The following is a 19191-nucleotide window of genomic DNA, read 5'->3' as shown; positions in this document are numbered from 1 at the left end:
GATTTTTGGATTCCGTGCAAGTTTTTTTAAATTATTTTATGCGTTTTTCTCTAGCTTCTAGAATTTTATCGATTTTATATGAATGTTATGATTGTCTGCAAATTCTCAAATTGATTTCTCGCGATATACTTAAATTTTTGAAAAGTTAATATAGTATGCTAAATTTAATGTTTAATACCAAATCAAGTATATACAAGTAGGTTTGAAAATGATAGAATAATTTTTAGTCTTATCAGAATTAGGGTTTTTTTTATTCTCTTGTTCTGCTATTGTAAGTCAGTCTACACTCTTTTAACTGTCCCCTGTTTTCCGTGCTTGTGTATGTTTGATTTACATAACCAAACATTTTGTATTATTGACTACATAAGTATGTACAAAAGTATGTATTCATATTTAACCGGTGTATGGCTGTATGATACATCGGGATCACCTTACCGAAATAGTGGAGATCGTATATACATATGGTAAACATATGTAGTATTTTTGCCATAAACGAATTCCATTTACGGTGTCATTATCATGTAAACAGGTGAACACATTTGGGTAACGATGAGTAAAAGGACCACTCTTAGGATCGAAAATCATTGTTAGTTGCCAACAGAAGTAGAACACCAACCTTGCATCAGGTTAGATGTACGTATAGTGTATGTGCGCGCGCGTGTTTTAAATAATTTTATAACCATTTTTTTTTTTTTGCTAAAATTTTAATTAAAATATTTGAACGTAATTTTATAACGGAACTTAAATGTTCAAGAATAGACTCTAGTTGTTTGATTTTAAATAGGTGTAAATATAAATCAGTTTTCTAAGACAGAATTTGGAATTTCTAATCATACCACTGTGCTAAGTGGTATTTAGGTTAACATTAAGGTAGTACATGTAAATATAATAATACATATCTCATCTAATGATGTATTCAATGTAATACATGATAATGCTACTTTAGCAGCATAAATATATAGAGAAAACATATACTAATATATTATATTTGAAACTTAATAAGTTTGTTGGAAGTCAAGATAAAATATTTGGAGTGATTCGTGCGATATGATGAGTGGCCTGATGTTGAAAATTTAAAGGTCTGTTGATAAGTCAAGGTTGCCTTTGGCTGGCATCGTATCAAGTTGACTTGGTTGACCTGATGACTTCTACAACAACAACGACAACGAAACCCAATACCACATAAGTGGTGTATGGGGGAAGTGAGATGTAGACAATCCTTCCCCCATCCGAGAATAAAAACAAGTCATTTCTCCACCCAGAGTGTAAACACTCTCAAAAGTAGAGAAAGTCATCCCTCTCTCCATTCAACGGATAGAGAGATTGCTTCCGAGTGGACCTCCGGCCAATAAGTAGGAAAAATTATTTAAAAAAATAAAATAAAATTGAGACGCCATGAAAATGCTAAACTCAAATTTCCATGGGTTTTATATCCTGCGTGAAATTTCCTTTAGGCTCTAAGAGTCAGTCAAGTCGCCAATAAATCGATGCTTATTGTCGACTCAATAACTAGAGCTGACGACCTGATGACTAATATTATGTATTATACTGCAATTAAGTGTCAGATTCTATTATGTATTTTACACTTTTTTTTTTCCTTTTTTTAAACCAAAAAATAAGGTTTTTTTGTAGTGTTTACCCCTCTGTCACTAGTTTCACCCTTTCTGTCCTCGGGCTCAAGTTCCGCCACTGAGTCTAGTGTTATATCAAATCAAAGTTGTATTTATATTTCACATGCTGATAATAAGTGATGCATGATTTGTATGCGTAAGTTGGGACTAGGGATCTTCATGATATGCAACTTTGTGATGCTAATGGAAGTTTGATTTAATACAAATACAAATACAATTTGTAATAAGAATATCTGACTTGTCTATCAAATATATAAATTGCTTTTTGTAGTGACAAATAAATAATGGAAACATGTGTTTCAAATAGATGTTATCATTTAGGTGATGGATTACTAAATGGAAAGCAAGTACTTGGGCTTAGTGGGGGAAAAAGAATTGATATCTTTTAAAATGTAGATAATATATTAAATATTGTGGTCCCATAAAATATGCATATGTTTATGCTAAGATACGAGGTTATTAAGCTTCATTTATGACGTATTATTAGTAATTAGTATTTACTTACTCTATTTACTAAAATGTATTGGTGTTTGAGTAATCAAAAATGTTGGTTTAAATGGTTGTTGTTGATTATGATAATGATGATTCATATTCAAATGGCCAGAATTATACAAGATAGTAAATATGTTAACAATTATATACTAATTCATTTTTGTCTTAAGCAAACTATGCTTACGGTCTCGTTATCATGTAAACAGCACCGGTGAACACATTTGCGTGACAATGAGGCCAACAAGGACCATTCTGAAGATCGAAAAATTACTGTTAATTGCCAACAGAAGTAGAACACCAATCTTGTATCAGGTCAGATATCCGTATATAATGTGCGTTTGTAGATATATTTGTAACCATACCTTTTTTGTTTAAATTTTTAATAACATTATCAGAACCAATTTACATTGGAACTTAGATGTTCAATAATAGGTGTAATAAAAACCAGTTTTATTAATTCATTATTAATTTAGACAACATTTACCATTCATAACACATTGTTAACCGGTAATGCGGTATTCAAGGGTAATTTCATGTTAGTAGATAGATGTTAATAATAAAATACATATCACATTTGGTGACGATTTCAATCGTATATATACTTTGTATTTGTATGAAACCATACTAGTATTAGTTACATAAACATATAAGGAAAACGTATACTGATATTTGGAAGTTTGTTGATAAGTCAAGGTTGCCTTTGGCTGGCATCCACTCAAGTTGACTTCATTGACTCGATGACTTCTATTCAGTAGCACTCAGTAATTATGAGAAGTTGACTGCATTGACTTGATGACTCATATCATATTGGTGCTACATATACATCTACTTAAATTCCAAGTAATATTCAAGCACAACTTATTATTTATATGCTTGCATTCGTTTTTATTAAGAAACTGGAAATTATAGCATCATTTGTGACTGATTATTATTATTATTTACTTGCTATATCTACTAAAATGGATTGGTGTATGAGTAAGCACAAAACTTAGTTTAACTGGTTGTTGTTAATTATGATGATGATGATTCATATTCTAATGGCCAGAATTATACAAGGTAGTTGTATTGAAGAGGAGAGAAAGGCGCTGCTGCAAATCAAAGCGTCTCTTATCGATCATTTATTTGTTTCTGATGCTGACCCACTTCTTCCAACTTGGGTTGATGATGGCAGAGAGTGTTGTGATTGGGAGAGGGTCGAGTGCAACAAAACTACTGGTCATGTAATAAACTTGTTATTTGAAAACATTATTGGAATAGAGGATGAAGAGGACGAAAGGATTTGGCCATTAAATGTGTCTCTTTTTCTTCATTTTAAAGAGTTGAGAAGTCTCGATTTGTCATCGGATCATCTGGATGATGGAATTGTGAGCACAGGTATCATGTACATCATTGTCTAATTTACATTGAGTAATGATACATATTGTAGGGTTTTATGTTACACCCGTTTTTGTCTGTAAAGAAAAATTCAACAATAGTTGAAAATATCAGGATGACCCTCGAACCCGAACCCCTTCAATAATTTTGTCTCTTGCAAACACCCGCTAATGAGTTAATTAAAAAGGCATTTTGGTTAATAACCCTAAATTTAATTTCACTCAAATTTGGTCACCAAATATAAGCATCTCCCTTTTAAATAATTTATATGTAATTAACCATAATATGTTTATTATCAAAATATAATAAATATCTTTTCTGATGGTGATAGAACCCATTAGGGTCTTAATTACCAGATTAAATAATACCCTAATACAATTACCGTGTAAATTAACCTAATACATTCGTTTAGTTGACATATGTTTTAGATATTTTGCTTTTCTTATCTCGTACATTTCATTTTCCATATATTTATATTTGCTTCATTTACTATTTTACTGCTTCGATATAGTTCTTGCCTACTTGCTTGTGTACACTTCATATATGTCTTTATTATTATTTTATTATTATTATTATTATTATTATTATTATTATTATTATTATTATTATTTTATTTTTTTTTATTTTTTTTTCGTGGGACTTTACTTATTGGCTGGACATGTTTTATGGATATATAATATATCTATACTTATTGTAGCATATTCACATGCTCTATTGCACTATATGGTTACATGTTTGTATTACATTATATAGCAATTAATTTATACGTACTTACATATCACATGTTTTTATGTTAACATAGTATACTTATTTGTCTATGCCTACATAGTATACCATCTATTTTATACTACATATTATACCTACATGCTTCTTACCAACATGTTTACGTATACTTATTGTACTTACATGACTTGTTATACTTGCATATTTGACACTCACATATTTTCGTATATGTTATATTACATTATATTGTTATATGCTTTATTTACCTATATATATCGTATTGGAGTATACATTATTCATGGTAAAGTTTCTATTTTATCAACTTTACTTGTATATTTTTACTTCACATATCGAATTTCATGATTCTTTCTGGTCGGAGGTCCCAAGGAAGCAGCCTCTCTGCTCTACAGAATAGGGAGGGACGACTTCCTCTACCTGGGGACCGATAGGTATCCTGGGTAGAAGAATGACTTCCCTTTTACTTTAGGGTAGAGGAAAGGACTGTCTACATCTAACCTCCTCCATACTCCACTTTAGTGGAATTGGATAATGTTGTTGTTGTTGTTGTTGTTGATATAGTTCTTGGAAATTTACTCTCATGTTGATTATAAAATGAGTGAACAGTATTGGTTTGTCTGTCTGGCTGATATTAAATGTTAGTATTAGTATATTAACCATCTTCAATTTATGTAAACCAAAAATTTCAGAATAAATTTTGTTTTAAGTGTGCCTATAAGTTGATCGACCAAACTGTGCGACAATCGAAGATATATATGCCAGTCACAAGTCATTTAACCTTCTGTTATTAGAAAACATATTTTGAAAGTCAACCTATTGAAACGATGATATTAATTTATTGTTGCAGGACTTGAAAAATTTTCGAGTTTGAAAAACCTAGAATTATTGGACCTCGACATGAATTTTATTACAAATAGGGTATTTCCTTCTTTAGGTGCGCTTACTTCACTCAAAGTTCTGGATCTTAGTTATAATAGATTGGAAGGAAAGTTTCCAGCTCATGGTATCTTTTTCGCCCTATAATTTTCTGGATAGCACATGTACATGCATATATGTTATCAAGAGGCTTATACACGCCCTTTTGCATTTATTGTAGAATTTGCAGCTTTGGAAAATTTGGAGGTATTGAATCTCACCTCCTGTAAATATCACGGTACCCTCGAAATTCATGGTAATCATTCTCATTTTCATTAATTTAACTTACACATGTTATCTCATGTTTTGCAACATGCATTGAGATCAACTACACGAGTAATTTCTCCATAACAGGGATGTTTAAGTTTTTTATTTGCATTCTCATATTGTAAACAAATATATTCGTGCTAGTTCATGTCTACAGTATTAAACCGAAAAAGTTGGAACAGGGGAGTGAATTTGATGAACAATTATATCTATTTCGATTCTTGTTACATGATATGTGTGGCGAAATTCATAGAGAAATTCCATAGCTTTCTTAAACTAAATAACGTAAAAACAAGTAATAAAAAGAAAGTAAATTAGGTGAAGGAGGTGGTCGTATGGTGGTCGTATGGTGGTGTAAAGTGGTGATGGAGGCAGCTATGGTTTTCAAGGGTAGAGCAGTTGGTAGCTACGGTTGAGAGGATTTTGGGCTCAAGAAATATGTTATGGATGTATGTATGTGTTTTTTTTTGTGTGTTTACAATCTTAGCTGTAACACCGCATCCCACATCGGATTTTGTAAGATTGTTTGAGTCCCTTATAAGTTAACTCTCATCCTTACCAGACACAACACGTTTTGGGGCTACAAACACAACAGAAACCGTCAGAACTCTGCAGTTAAGCGTACTCGAGCGGAAGTAGTAAGGCTAGTTGGTAAGCATGTGTTGTGTAAGAGTGTGTATGATTCAAAGTTGATGTGTATCAAATCAACTTTTCTTGTAATTGTAATTTGTACTAGTTTATAACCCGTGCATATCTATGTGCTTTTTCTTCCCTTAATTATTTCATTTCGACCGGAGTTCCTTCTAGAAGTAGTCTCTCTAGAGGGAATGACTTTCTCTACCCTTAGGTTGAGAATCGACATCCTTTTTTATCTAAGAAGAATGATTCTATACATCTTACCTTTTTATATATATCACACATTTGTGGGATTGAGTATTTTTATTGTTGTTCTAAGGACACCTAAAAGAAGACAGAAATTTTGAAAGTACGAACAAGTTATTTTAGTCAGTTTCTCATAAATCCAAACACAATATTGGAAGAGTCGACTTATATTTATTATCGTTGCTTTCCTTAATTATATATGTTGGCATTTTGAATTTGGATGCATAAGTGTAGGTTTTGAAGAGAGATTCATGTTAAAGAAGTTGAAAGTGTTAAATCTTGCGGATAATCGTTTCAATGAAAGCCTTATAACATATTTAAATGCTCTTCCATCACTCCAAGTATTAGATCTTCAGCTCAATCCTTTTTCTTCTGAATCATTTCCAGCTCAAGGTACGTACATCCATCCAATAGTAATTGGTTGAAATACTTTGCACGCCTATCGACAACCAATTTACAAAAGCATTCATGCAAAGTGGATTCAGTGATTCACAAACATTCTCTTTCTTTGTAATTGGTTGGAGTTTTTGTTTGATTTATTGAATCAATCAGTGTGTTTTCTTTTTCAATACATACTTAGCCCATTTGACAAACCTGGAGAACATGAATTTAACTTCTATTTGAATCAAACGTATTCAAAACAACCCCCTCAAATATTTTATCAAAGGCAATACACACACCCACCCACTACCACACAAGTATATACAATTGTCCCATCCCATGACTCGAACCCTCAACCCCTTGGTTGGAAGGGCCACCTGAATTTTTTGGTTGAATTTTGTGATTTTGAAAGGTGTTTGTTGGACAATGTATTTATTCAAGGATTTTTGTAGAACAAGTAAACTCGGTGTTGGAAACTGTTGGGACACAGGTCCTTATCAATATTTAAAATACCAACAGAAAGAAACTTGTATTATTTTACTATGCAAAAGGGAAAATGAAGAAAACAAATACGGAAGACTACATTGTGCTTAACTTCTGTGTTTATTCATATAAGTTATGACTAAATATATAGTCATGAAAATTACACACGTATCCATAAAACTAGCCCACAACTACCAATCATTTCAACTATCCCTAAAGAAATGGTAGACTACTCCCACTTGTAACTTCACCCATGAGAATCGGTCAAGACATCAATACCAATTCTAATTACATATACTATATGTCATCTAATTAGAAACCGTACCTAACATTTCACATAAATGTTAACTGCCGTCTATTAACTAAAACATGACAAATAATATAGTAACTCAAACTTAGGATAAACTAATTAATTAATCCAACAATCACCACCTTAATTAGTTTTTCCTCGTTCTCGTGCACCACACTTGTAACATATTTCGCGGTTCTTCCGGACACGTTCAACACCATCTCGACTCACCCGGACTCCCGACTTCTTCCCCGGTCACGTCCACAGTCATCTCGATCGGTTTGAACTGTTCAACACCATCTCGGCTCACCCGGACTCCCGACTTCTTCCCCGGTCACGTCCACAGCCATCCCGGTTTGAACCTCCATAGCCACAATGTATACACCGTGTGTCTTCTCCATTTAAAAAACTTGTTCCAAGAGTCTTTTACACCGCCCAAGAAAACAAGGCGAACACGCTATCACGTTTTCTTGTACCTCCACCGGTTAGTCTCTTTTCACGAACAAATTTACCCCGCTCATTTGACAACAACCTTTGATCACTTCAACTTTTCTGGATCAATCTGCTCAAAGAAATTTTTTCACCACCCAAGAAAACAAACCCTGGCCACGGGCTCTACCAATTTCTTGTCCCCGGTTTAATTTCTTCTCGTGAAACTCTTACACCACCCAAGAAAACAAACCCACCTGGTTATACAGCTTTCTTGTACCTCGGTTCAGTTTCATCTCATGAACAACATGACCCTAGTTGAAGCCGAACCTTAGCTCTTGATACCAATTGTTGGATCACAGTCCCAAACAAATATGAGTTAATCAAAACACTAAACAACTTACACTAATTAAATTGTGTTTATTGTGATACGAAAGAAAATATGGAAGCAAAAAGAAAAAAGAAAGCAAATGAAACATGAATGACTACATCTTTGCTTTCAACGTTATTTTTTATTCATCAATTATGGCTTATTATATAGCCATCTAATACACTATCGGTTACCACAATATTAGCACCAAATCACCCCATGTGCTCCATGAAATCAGTAAGACTAATTCCCTACTTGACCACTACTTAACTAAATAATCTTAGCCACTACTTAACTAAATAATCGGTCATCAACAGACCACTTCTAGATACCAAAACCAAATATTTAATTTAACTTTCACTAACAAATTAGCATAACTAATAAGTATTAAACTTAAAACTTATAATATAAACCGATTACACCAACAGAAACAATGGGTCTTGCCTACCTGGCAACAAATTGACTTCTTTGTTTTTCCATTTGTTATACAAAACCGTACAAATCATTTTAGTAATTCATGTTTTTATGATATGACAAGACCCGTTGTTGCCAACACCGGTTTTCTTTGTTTAACATGAATACTTAAAAAGTACCTTGTTCTACAAACACCCTTCAAAAACATATCATTCATCCAAAAATCCCTCGAAAGTGCTAGGCTGATGGCTCTTTGGTACGATTTTAATTCTTTTAGATAGACACAACTATTTGTGGATATTTCAAAAGATAAAATTGTTGAATAAAATCGAGCAACTTAATTACACTTGTTCAGTTCTATAACTACAGACCTATAAGTTTCTCTCAGGATTCATTCATTAATATTATACTACTACAGGCTGCAAGAATTTATCAAGATTAACAAGGTTAGAGAGCATATCACTTGGAAGTAACCGTGTCACCACAAGCGTCGTATTGTGCCTAAGTTCCCTCCCATCTCTTAAGATTCTTGATCTTGGTGGTTCTTCTTTTCCGATGCAAGGCATGTGTATCATATTAATATGTAGACATTATTAATCATCAAGTTTCATCATAATTCATAATATGTGTTGACATTACTAAACATCTATTTTGCCTTTAAAAAAAATCATTGATAAACAGCGAAGTTTCATCATAACTGTCATAACGAATATGCCTTCTTATTATTTCCTTAACTTTTTTTTTTGCAGAATTATCTCGTTTCAATCACTTAGAGGAACTCGATCTAAGCTTTTGTAACCCAGACTCATTCGAATATAACGGTTAGACTATTAAGTACACTAAATGTCATTTAATAGCTGTTTTAATTCTGATATATGTCTATATATAGCTGATACATAGACTTGACGAGAAAATCTCAGTGTTGATGCTATGATTAAAATCTATTGCATAACTTATACTTTTGTAGATAACGCCGTATAACTTTTGATCAATTTTCAAGTATTAAGATTACAGGATACACTGTTTTGGCTGAGGTGTTGTGTATTCTACTTATTTTGTCTGACATTACATTTTAGGCACCATGAGAACCCTGGTGCACTTAAATCTTAATGAGAACAACTTCAATAAAGATGATGTTATACGGGCAATGGCTGCTTTTCCATTCTTAAGATTTTTGTCTTTAAATGGTAATAATATCAATGGAACACTTCCTATGGAAGGTAAAGTATTTGTTTCATTTGCCTACAAATTTTGTTACTGATTTAAGACATTTAGTATGATTAAGGACTTACCAACTCATTTGAAGGCTCCAACTGGTGCTGCAAAATCTAATCCACTTTCAATTTTTCATAAAACACAACTACTCAGAATTCTCTTTTTAGAGTTTTTGTCCTGATTACTTGCTAACCCATATTTAATCTGATTTTGTAATTAATCTAGCTTTGGCATCTTTACGCCATCTGGAGGTTTTAGATATGAGTGATACTGATTTAGTTGGGAGCATCCCATCTGCAATAAGTACATTATCTTTTGCTTGAGGTTGTCTCGTTTGCTAACAATCAGCTCAACGGCTCATTACCAGATGATGGTAACTTCTCTAAAGCATACTCTTAAAGTATTTGCATAATTGAGAAGTCCGCGTAATGTGGTTTCATCGGTGCACTCCTTTTGTAGCAAATTTTAGAGAATTTTCGAGTAGAAATAATTTAGTTGGGATCATCCCACCTGCAATACGTACATTATTTTCGCTTAAATATATCTTGTTTGCTTACAATGAACTTAGTGGCTCATTACTAGATCATGGTTAGCTATATAAAGCATGCACACGTGACTAATTTTGGTTTTCTTAATGTATTTCCATAACTGAAAACTTCTTGTAATGTGGTTTCATCAATGCACTCTCTTGGTAGCATTTTTTAGATAATAAGTTAAATTAATATCAATTTATAACTCTAAAGAATGACTGTAATGTTTTCGTTTGACTGCAGGGTTCTGCCAGCTGAAGAACCTCCGAGAGTTAGATCTTAGTCAAAACAAGTTTGATGGAAACCTTTCTGAGTGTTTGAGCAGTTTAACATCTCTTAAACTCTTTGATATTTCTTCAAACCAATTCACCGGAACACTTTCACCATCACTTTTTGTTAATCTCACATCTCTCGAGTATGTTGATTTTAGTCATAATCAATTTGAAGGATCATTATCATTTAGCTCTTTCTCCAATCATACAAAGTTAGAGGTGGTCAAATTCATAAGTGACAACAACAAATTTGAGGTTGAAACAGAAGAGCCTATCGGTTGGGTTCCAATGTTTCAATTGAAAGTGCTTGTGCTATCTAGTTGCAATATAAACCGGCTCAAAGGAAGGGTTCTTCCTAGTTTTCTACTTCACCAGCATAAGTTACGTCAGCTAGACCTGTCTCACAACTCACTGGAGATGCAATTTCCAAATTGGTTGATTAATATTAACGCAGATCTGGAAGTTATTAGTTTAAGGAATAACGTTGCTGGTACCATTTGTATGCCATTGTATAGGAACGCTAAAATATGGTCTTTGGATATGTCAGATAATCATTTGACTAGTACTATACCTCTTGATATAGGATATATTTTTCCGGGTATACAGTACTTGAACTTGTCTCGAAATTCTTTAAACGGTTCTCTCGCTTGGTCAGCGAACGATTTGAGTCAAATACGAATGTTGGATTTATCTAACAATAATTTATCAGGAGAAGTTCCTGAGAGATTGCTTTACAAATGTCAACAGTTGAGGGTTTTACAACTATCTAATAACAGTTTGTACGGTAAAGTACTTTCAAGAAAATTCAACGCAAGTCAGCTAACAATTCTCTTGTTAGACAATAACCAGTTTACAGGGGTGCTCACAAAAGAGATGAGTACTGAAGGTGTTTATTTAACCATTTTGGATATAAGTGGCAACTTATTTTCAGGTATGATTCCAGGATGGTTAACCAACCTGACATTCTTAGATACACTCCTGATACGAGACAACATGTTCGAAGGTCGATTTCCATGCGGGACGGTTTCATTCATGTTTCTCGATATCTCACGAAATAATTTCTCAGGGTTCGTCCCATCCTGCTTAGGTATGTATAGTAGGATGGGATATCTTCATTTGGATTCAAATAGATTCACGGGATCAATACCTGAATCTTTTCGTAATCTGACAAATCTTTTGACTTTAGATATGAGCAATAACAAGTTATCAGGTAACATTCCATACTTCTTAGGTGAAATCTCAAGTTTAAGAATCCTCCTTTTGAGAAATAATAACTTTATTGGCTCTATTCCTAAGCACTTGTGCCAATTAAGTTATTTGAGGCTGTTAGACTTATCTAGCAACTTCCTTTTTGGCTCAATACCTAATTGCTTACAAAATATCACTCAAAGTGGCCAACTTGCCTTTTTAAACTATTTAACTCGAGAGATGCTAGCGCAGACATTGTATCAGTATGAAAGTGTTCTAGTGAAGTACGCCGAGATACGTGGAGATGAATTCTATGTAAAGCAAGATGAAGTTCAGTTCCTAACAAAAAGCAGGGTTGACTCCTACAAAGGTAGGATCCTTGATTACATGTCAGGGTTGGATTTATCATGCAACAATCTAACGGGTGAAATCCCAAAAGAACTTGGAATGTTGGTTCAGATTCGTGCGGTTAACTTGTCTCATAATCAGCTCACGGGGCCCATACCAAGTTCTTTCTCAAATCTAGCAGATATAGAGAGCCTGGATATTTCATCAAACCATTTGAGTGGTAAAGTTCCATCGGAACTGATTGGGTTGTATTCTCTGTCTACTTTCATTGTTGCTAACAACAATCTGTCTGGTAGCCTCCCACAAATGAAGGGACAGTTTGCGACATTTACTGCTGATAGCTACAAGGGTAATCCGTTTGTTTGTGGACCACCATTAGCGAAGAGTTGTGCACCTAAACAAACAAATTCGACGTTAATGATGGTACCAGAAGAAAATGAAGAAAAATGGTATGCCTTGGATTTGGTTTCCTTTAGTGCAAGTTTGGTCTCCACATGGTTTGTGTTCTTGATGGGATTTTTTGGGATTCTTTACGTAAATCCTAATTGGCGTAGAAGGTGGTTTGTTTTAGTAGAAGAATGTTTGTATACATGTTATTACTTTCTTTCTGATTGTTTCCGTAAGCGCAGGTTTTGATACATGTTATGTTTGAATATGTTTGCATTTGTAATAGTGGTTACTGCACTATAACAAATACTTCAAATAGACACGTTTATTTTGGCAATTGTACACACTTAAAAGAGTTTGGATTCATTCAGTTCACACTTCAATGGAGTGTGTAGATAACAGGCGTAATAAAATTATCAATAATCATATGCGTGACTATAGAGCCAACATAGTGTCAAGATTACATGAAGGATGAATGTGATTACAAGGGTGAGGTGGTTACAAGGTGAGAGAGTGTGTGTGTTCTAGGTGTAATTGTGAGAGAAGGCTTAACGTTTAAGCTAGATAAATACTATTTATACTAGCTCATAACAACAATAAATCTCATCTATTCTTAGACCTAACAGATTTAAACTTCACTAAACACAAATACTACTCATATCAACCTGTAGCATGAAGAAATATAAAACAGGTTAACACAAAACAAATATCACAAACAAAAATAAAATAGTAAAGCCTAAAGCGACTAAGAAAAAATAATATTTTCATTAACAATGGTATGAGGAAGAAAAGGGAAGAGTTGATCCATATCATCACAATGATGTCAACCAAATACGCATGTAATTGAACCCAAACCAAAATATGCAACCACAATGCTAACTATAAAAACATATGTTGTCAAGAAATTTTTCTTGCTTGTTTACTTGAAACAGATAGAAAGTGTTACATGATAGTGTAAACTGGTACCTAGACCTTGGCTTTGTGTTCAGGTCCGTGTAACTGAACTCAAAGTCAATATGAACGAAGGCTCGTTCAACTTCAGGCAGTTGTTCAAGCTTTTCTTGCAGCATTTCTCCAATCTTATGAGCTTTGTTAAGCAACACATCTTCTGGCAACACGATGTCTACCTCCACAAAATAATGAGAACCAAACGTATACGCTCTCACTGTGTCAATGTTTTATTTCCTCATGATGATTCCATACCAAATAAGTTAGTTTTAAAAATTAATCCACGAAAATGACTATGTTGACTTCTGCAACAAATTAAATGTGTTTTAAAACAAAATAAAAAATCCTAACCTAAAATAGCACGATCAAAGAAAATAAAAATCGATGTATCTGTTACTACTTGAATTTAAAATCGAACATTATAACAAAATTGAAACTTACATATCTATTGAATCGGATGATATCAACGATTCATTTGTTGTCGACAATTTTCTTGATCCAATGGGATGTCACTTTCGTTACTCGTCGTAGTTTATATAATCTAATAGTATGCAATCGCAGGTGGAGATATAATCGAAGATATAAGCCAATCATTTGACTCAAATTGAGTTTCGATTAGGAAGAAGATGAGGACGATTCAAAAGGTTTTTAAATCTATACACTATAATAAATCGAGGGATGTAAATCCTATGTGTCGGCTCCATATTAGTCGCTGACGTGGTATCCTACATGTTTAATTTTAATTGGTCCGGATAATAAACTGCTAATGACATGGTATTTATAGGTGTGTCCCAAATTCAATCAAATAAACCCTAAATCAATTTCATAATACGTAAGTAATTCCCAAAATTATCACAACACAATCAATCCCGCGATTTCTTCACATTCATCACCCAAATCATTGATTTCATCACAAACACCAACTATTCTCTGTTGAAATTTGATTTCATCACAAACACCAACTATTCTCTGTTGAAATTTTAGGGTCATTTAAAAAAAAAAAAAAAAAAAAAGGAGAAAAAAACACGCTCACATCTGAAACCCATGAGTTTCAGATGTATCCTTGAAATCTCATGGGTTTCAGATGTGAGCGTGTGTTTTTTTTGTTTGATTAGGACCCTAAAATTTCAACAGAGAATAGTTGGTGTTTATGATAAAATCAAATTTCAACAGAGAATAGTTGGTGTTTGTGATGAAATCAATGATTTGGGTGATAATTGTAAAGAAATCGCGGAATTGATTGTGTTGTGATAATTTTGGGAATTACTTACGTATTATGAAATTGATTTAGGGTTTATTTGATTGAATTTGGGAAACATCTGTAAATTCCATGTCATTAGCGGTTTATTATCCGGACCAATTAAAATTAAACATGTAGGATGCCACGTCAGCAATTAATGTGGAGCCGACACGTAGGATTTACATCCCTCGATTTATTACGCCATTTCAACCCATATCTAATGTAGCCCACAGCTCGCCCCAAACCCGATTTATTATAGTGTATAGATAGATAAGAAACACAAAAATAAGTCATCTTAGAAAAACAAATTTAATCTGAGCCATTCATTCAATATCCTTCGCTACATCATAGCCATTAAATTAGCCACCTCACCTTTATGAGGTCATAAAGATACAATTTGAAGTAAAGAGACTAAAATGCCCCTAAAATAACTAGAAGACACGGGATACCTAAATCAATATAGGGGTTCACATTTTCACTACACTTAACACATTAACTAGTTACAGAAACCCTAACTCTTGCCCTCAAATCGGCACATGTTCACCCTCGAAAATTAATTCACGTATCTCCATTGTTGTAGTGTAAATCTGAAATTGATGCTGACGAAACTTTGAAGATGAAAGAATCGCCACCTTAACTATCCTTACAGCGAAAAAGGAAGAACAATTTAGGGATCCACGATGAGAAGTGGTCCGTTAATAACAATATTGAGTTTGTTAATGAAGATCAGTCAACAACAGAGTGCCACGACGATTAGTATTTGGAATTAGGGTTTCATTTTTGGGTCAATTCATGAGCATAGCTGCTAACAGTTCAATCGTTGCTTCAGCAAGAACAGAGGGTGCTGTTGAAAAGGTTAGTTTTTTGTGATTATTTGACCTTGACGTGATTTGGGGTTTTAGGGTTTATGATTTTCTGTTGGGGTTTGAATGATTTGTGTATGTATGTATTAAATGCATCATGAATTGAGATAAGGTTTGATGTGATTGATGAAAATTGTTGTTTTTATATGTGAATTTGGATATTGTTTAGACCATACAACTTAACATCTTTATACTTGAAATTGATATGACTTCTGTAAATAGAGTATTGTAAATGCTTTTAATAAGCTAAGTTATTAGCATTAGCATACTGAATTATTGGAACATAAAAATAGGCATCTTCCTATTACATTTTTATAGTTGGGCACCACTGGTTCATAAACAACAAAAGGATAATAAAAAAAGGTTGTAATGTGCTACCTACTTAGGGTCCAGCTGTTGGTAACATTCAACTTAACCGATCCGTTATAAACTTGAACCATTAATTGTGTGCAGCAAGACAACTCGGGGGTTCTGAAGTCAATAGCAAACGCTTTGCTGATTCGACCTTGAATAAGACGCTTTGGTGAATGGCTCCAGGAAGGTATTACTTGTATCTGAGATCACCCTGCCTTTTAATAACCATTTATTATTGTAATTGTAATTCTGTGAACCATGTCAAAAATTTAAATTCTACATGAGGTAACCTATATAATTAGAAAAATATTGATGAGGAGTTATGGATAAAAAAAATGCAAGAAGTGTTGTAAAAACGAAATGGGAAAATTGAAAGGACGACCATACAAAAATTCAAGGAATACAATAATTTTCGTGTATATCACATTAACTTTCATCATTTTAAGCACTCCATGTTATATCATCAATTTAATATGGTAGAGATAACTACAATTCTAAAATAGGACAAATAAAGAGGTATAGTTTATTATGCATTGTAGCTAATAAGGTGTGACTATAATTTATTAAGTATTTTGATACCCAACTATTTTAATATTTGTAATATGCAAAATCATAGCAACAATTGAAGAGTTTGTAATTAGGTAACTTTTTTTTTTTTTTTTTAAATTCTAGATATAATTTTCGATTTGTCAGGTGAAAGCATAAAAGGATCTCCTGTCAATAGTCACAGGGAATTACACTATAGCTTTAGGACCTGACCTGTAATAGGTGGTGTAAATGTCCTTATTTATTATAGGATGAAGATGATTCACTCACCAAGAAGACCGTCTACTCGAGCAGTAAGAGTTGATTCAATTGCCAACAGAAGACCGTCTGTGACAACAAGACCATCAGCAGCAGATGCACATGTTGGATTGATAATTGGAAAGGATGGAGATACTATTAGAACTTTTCAATATGGTTCAGGTGCAAGAATTAGGATCCAGATTACATGAGATGCTAATCGTGTATCTAACTAGGTCACTAGGCATGTTGAATCTATAATATTGATTTGATGATTGGGTATTGTAACATATCATTAAGGAATAAGAGCACTAATAACGGTTTCTAAGGTTGGCCCGTCTTTGAGTCCGCCAATGAAGGGCACCAATATTAGCAATTAGCCGTTGGCTAGAGGTTGATGTCCCGTACTCCATTTCGTCGATGCTACGCAAAATCAAAGACGGAGCCGAATGCATTTTTGTGTTGTAAATTTAGTTTTGAAATTTGTACCTTGAATTAATTAATTAATTTAGTGGGTGTGAGGAAGTGTGTGATGGGTATGCCATTGATGTTAGCAAAATGTCTTTGGTTAGTAATGGGAAAATGGTGCTGATGTGGCAGTCAGTCCTCGGATGACACTACGTCATGGTTAAGAGTCCTCTAATGGGATACGAAATTTGTGTAAGTAAACAAGACTAATGGCTGTGCAACACCATCAATTTGATCTTATCTAAGGGAAAATAGGAGCAGTCCGGCATCTGCGATGAAAGGATATCATGATTCCTTGATAGATGATGAGTTATATGTCAGATTTGGGGCCTTCTACAAAAACCTATTAATAGAATAAATAAAAATATGATTTTACCCTTAGAAAAACTCTGCGAATTCGCGGGTCTTAAGCTAGTAAATAATTATAAAAAAGAATATATACAATATATATATTAACTAAGCCCAACGTTTCTTTATAACTAAGCCCAACGTTTCATTACCGAGAACTAATAACTCAATTGCTCGGGCCCAAGTGAAGCAAGACAGTTTTAATTTTATCAAATTAAAACGATGGGCTTTTGATTTTATAGAATCTCTTCTCTACTTGATCCATCGATGTGGGATGGATAATACATGAATTCCAACAACAGATTGATTGAGTCTGCTGTTGTCATGACCTAAACATGAGGACAGCCCCAAACTATCACATTGTTATATAGGGGCCTTTTTTATCGGCTCGCTCGAGGCACCGGAAAATTTAGGACCGGCCCTGATATATATATATATATATATATATATATATATATATATATATATATATATATATATATATATATATATATATATATATATATATATATATATATATATAGTGAATCACGGGTTTGTTTAAACGAAACAATTTAATGATATGTTTTAGGTATTAAGTGAACATAAATGCTAAAGTCATTAAGTTTAATAACTCGTGAAACCACAAATTCCGACTAAGAAATTTGTCGTTGTTTATTCTCCCACCACTTTTTTCCAATTTTCATTACAATTTTTTTTTCTTGTCATAAAAGCTACATTACAATATTTTATTGAGACATGTATTTCGCATACATATGTAACATAATTAATCGAGAACTGATATTTGAATAATAATAATAATATAATAATAATAAAATTTGCTCTAATTTTTTATATTTTTAATAATAATTATTAGTAATAACAAATGTCTCTTTAATTTAAAAAAAACTAAAATACTGTACAATATGATTCAAAATTTGTACACATGTTTATGTGGTATTTTGTAAAATATTGTACATACATATGGTCATGAAGTGTTTTGTCATTAGGGGGGTGGTACATAACATTTCAAATATTGTACATTTGTACATATGGTCATGAGAGTGTTTTATTATAAGATTGTACATAATGCATCAAATATTGTACATATAGTCATGAGATATTTAATCTTAAGGTTGTACATAATACTTCATATAATATACAATTAACGTGTTAATATTTTTATTAAAAAAATTAATTTTTTTAATGACATCATTATGAGGGGCTTAGAAATTTCTTATTTATTTTTAAACTTTTTTAAAACTTAAATAATTATTATTTATGAAATTATTGGTTTAGAGATTTATATGATAACTAGTGAAATGACCCGTGAATTCACGGGTTTGTTTAAACGATACAATTTAATGACATATTTTACGTATTAAGTGAATGTAAATACTAAAGTCATTTATTTTAATTAATCGTTTGACTAAGAAACTTGTCGCTGTTTTTACAAATATATAAAATAATGTATTTTCGCATACATATTTAACGTAATTAATATCGTAAAAATAATCCATATTTGAATATTAATAATATAATAATATAATAATAATAATAATAATAATTATTATTATTATTATTATTATTATTATTATTA

At 32.8% G+C, this 19191-nt stretch overlaps 1 long non-coding RNA gene and 1 pseudogene across 1 annotated transcript; both read left to right on the top strand.

The window, feature by feature from the left end:
• Positions 1–3136: 3136 nt before the first annotated feature.
• On the top strand, positions 3137–12857 carry LOC139890432 (cuscuta receptor 1-like; annotated as a pseudogene).
• A 2415-nt stretch (positions 12858–15272) lies between these two features.
• On the top strand, positions 15273–17526 carry LOC139894142 (uncharacterized). The gene is made up of 3 exons (XR_011774834.1): positions 15273–15651; positions 16113–16200; positions 16707–17526. It is a non-coding gene; the product is annotated as an uncharacterized lncRNA (long non-coding RNA).
• The last annotated feature ends 1665 nt before the right edge of the window (positions 17527–19191 follow it).

Source organism: Rutidosis leptorrhynchoides, chromosome 2 (genome assembly GCF_046630445.1).
Source record: "Rutidosis leptorrhynchoides isolate AG116_Rl617_1_P2 chromosome 2, CSIRO_AGI_Rlap_v1, whole genome shotgun sequence".
Lineage (NCBI taxonomy): Eukaryota > Viridiplantae > Streptophyta > Magnoliopsida > Asterales > Asteraceae > Rutidosis > Rutidosis leptorrhynchoides.
Note: the sequence above shows the minus strand (reverse complement) of the source record. Positions and strands in the feature narration are given on the sequence as shown.